At 42.9% G+C, this 3,073-nt stretch overlaps 1 pseudogene; it reads left to right on the top strand.

Moving 5' to 3' along the window:
• Positions 1–1,030: 1,030 nt before the first annotated feature.
• LOC147634219 (18S ribosomal RNA) lies at positions 1,031–2,857 on the top strand (annotated as a pseudogene).
• Positions 2,858–3,073: the final 216 nt, after the last annotated feature.

The raw sequence follows: 3,073 nt of genomic DNA, 5'->3' as shown, positions 1-3,073 counted from the left end.
CCTGGATAGATTAGGAATGCATTGCATATTATATATACTTATAGCATGTAGAATAAACTGTGAAGCACCACATAATTTGGGGGTGCATCTCAATCAAATAAAATTCCGCTCTATTACTCTTCAAGACCTTAACCAGTCTTAAGGGGGAGTATTGGAATTAAGACCTGATTAAGGTCATGCATTAGAATAATCAACCATGATGCCAAGGGACACACCCTTTGGTAATCGTCAGCTATGTAACGCCACAATATCGATCAATACAACAATCATGATGTATGCGTACTCTGTGTGTATCTTGGAAGACATGGAAGGTCTCTAAACTTTCACGCTCGTGACCGACATGGGCCGTCCACGCCCCCCCTCAGCCCTAAAGGGCACAGTGAACTAACAAGCCCTGCACCATGGGATCTAGGGTGGGGGACAAGGGACACGAAAATGGGGGTGGCTTAGGTCGTAGGATCGCGCGGAGTGAACTTGGACAAATATAGTAAACTCGGGCGTCATCCTTTCATGGGCTCGCCGATCGGGCATGGGCATGGGCATGGGCATGGTAAACTCGGCTGGGCATAGGCATGGGAACTTGCCTTGGTTGTTTTTTAATACTTAAAAAAACCAAAAAAGAGGTGTAGTACTGGAGCATCAAACCTGCAACCCACACATGAGGAGGCAAGAACCTAACCGTTACACCATTCTATCTACCGTGCAGAAGAGCTTCTCTTCTAAATAATTTTGAGTCAATTTTTTGGGCCTACCGGCAATCTCCCACTATACCTGTAGCTTCAGAGGCCGAGGTTAGAGACTGCGTGCACCAGCAACCCCACATCCTACCGCCCCTGTAAACCTCCTCCACCCTTGATCCCATGGTTAAGGGCTTGTTACTTCACCGTGCCCTTTAGTGCTGAGGCACACCCCCCTCACCCCTTCGTCTTGTGTTTGGGAACCTTACAGGAGGTGCTCCGACTTATTGCCTCATCGAGAGCATGGAGTCGGAACAAGCAGCCTTCGGGCTGCTCATGTGACCGAGGATAGCTACTTGGTTGATCCTCCTAGAAGTCATATGCTTGTCTTAAAGATTAAGCCATGCATGTGTAAGTATAAACTCTCTTGTACTGTGAAACTACAAATGACATATTAAATCAGTTATAGTTTCTTCGATGGTACCTTGCTACTCAGATAATCATAATAATTCTAGAGCTAATACGTGCACCAACCCTCGACTTCTAGAAGGGATGCATTTATTAGATAAAAGGCTGATGCGGGCTTGCGTGATAGCACAGTGAAGGAATCGTCGGCCTTTAATTTCTGCCTATCAACTTTTAATGGTAGGATAGAGGCCATGACGGTGACACGGGTGACAAAGAGTTAGGGTTCGATTCTGGAAAGGGAGCCTAATAAGTAGCTACCACATCCAAGGAAGGAAAGCATGCAAATTACCATATCCCGACACAAGGAGGTAGTGACAATAAATAAAAATACTGGGTTTTTTCAAGTTTGTTAATTGGAATGAGTATAATCTAAATACTGGGCTTTTTCAAGTTTGGTAATTGGAATGAGTATAATCTAAATCCCTTAACGAGGATCCATTGGAGAGCAAGTCTAGTGCTAGTAGCTGTGGTAACTCCATCTCCAATAGTGTATATTTAAGTTGTTGTAGTTAAAAGAGTTAAAAAGCTCATAGTTGGATCTATGGTTGGCCGAGCAGTCCGCCTCTTTTGGTGTGCACTGGTCACTCCACCCTTTCTATCAAGGATGTGGTCTTAGCCTTAACTAGTTGGGATGTGGATTTGGTGGCTACTTTGAAAAAATTAGGGTTCTCAAAGCAAGCCTATGATCTGAATATATTAGCATGGAATACCACGAGATAGGACTTTGGTCCAATTGTGTTCACTGTTGATCTTTAGGACCAGAGTAATGACTAATAGGGAGAATTGGAGGCATTCATATTTCATTGTCAGAGGTGAAATTCTTGGATTTATGAAAGACGATCTACTGTGAAAACATTTACCAGGGATGCTTTCATTAATTAAGAATGAAAGTTGGGAGCTTGCAAATACTGTCCTAGTCTCAACCATAAACGATGCTGACCGACTAGGGAGTTGGCAAATGTTACTTTGATGTCTCTGCCAGGACCTTATGTGAGAAGTTAAAGTTTTTGGGCTCCAAAGGGAGTATACGCACAAGGCTCAAACTTAAAGAAATTGACGGAAGAGGGAACCACCAGGACTGGAGTGTGCGGCTTTATTTGACTCAACATGGGGAAACTTACTAGGTCCTAGCATAGCAAGGATTGACAGATTAAGAGCTCTTTCTTGATTCTATGGGTGGTGGTGCATGGCCATTCTTAGTTGGTGGAGCGATTTGTCTAGTTAATTCAATTAATGAACGATACCTCAGCCTACTTACATGAAGGATCTTCTTTGTAGTCAACTTTTTTAGAGGGACTACAGCTGTCTAGGCCATGGAAGTTTGAGGTAATAATAGGTTTGTGATGCCCTTAGATTTTTTGGGCTCCACGCGTGCATTACATTGATGAATTCAATGAGTTTACCACCTCGGCCAATTGTCCCAGGTAATCTCTTTAAATTTCATCTCGTGATGGGGATCATAGATCATTGCAATTATTGATCTTCAATGAGAAATTCCTAGTTAGCCCGAGTCATTGACTACATCCTTGCTCTTTGTACACATAGCCCATTGCTCCTACTGAGATTGAATAGTCCAATGAAGTTTCTGGATCACAGTGACGCTGGTGCTTTGCCACTGGTGACGTTGTGAGAAGTTCATTAAGCCTTATCATTTAGAGGAAGGAGAAGTCACCAACAAGGTTTCCATAGGTAAACCTTTGGAAGGATCATTGTGGACACACCACTACAACACAACCCCCCCTTTAACGAGACAAGCCTGAAATGACAAGTTTTTACAAAAGCATCATTTACGTGATGAAAAATGTTGTATATATGTTGTATAAATGACAATTTTTTGAGCTAAAAACACTGCATCGCATGACTCCTTGCATATGCGACGCTTCTCTTTTGCCGTCTCTTGTATGATGTTGCTATGTAAACTACAAAGC

Source organism: Cibotium barometz, chromosome 11 (genome assembly GCF_041138505.1).
Source record: "Cibotium barometz isolate CiBa-2024 chromosome 11, ASM4113850v1, whole genome shotgun sequence".
NCBI classification, from domain to species: domain Eukaryota; kingdom Viridiplantae; phylum Streptophyta; class Polypodiopsida; order Cyatheales; family Cibotiaceae; genus Cibotium; species Cibotium barometz.
This window is presented reverse-complemented; position numbering and strand designations above follow the sequence as displayed.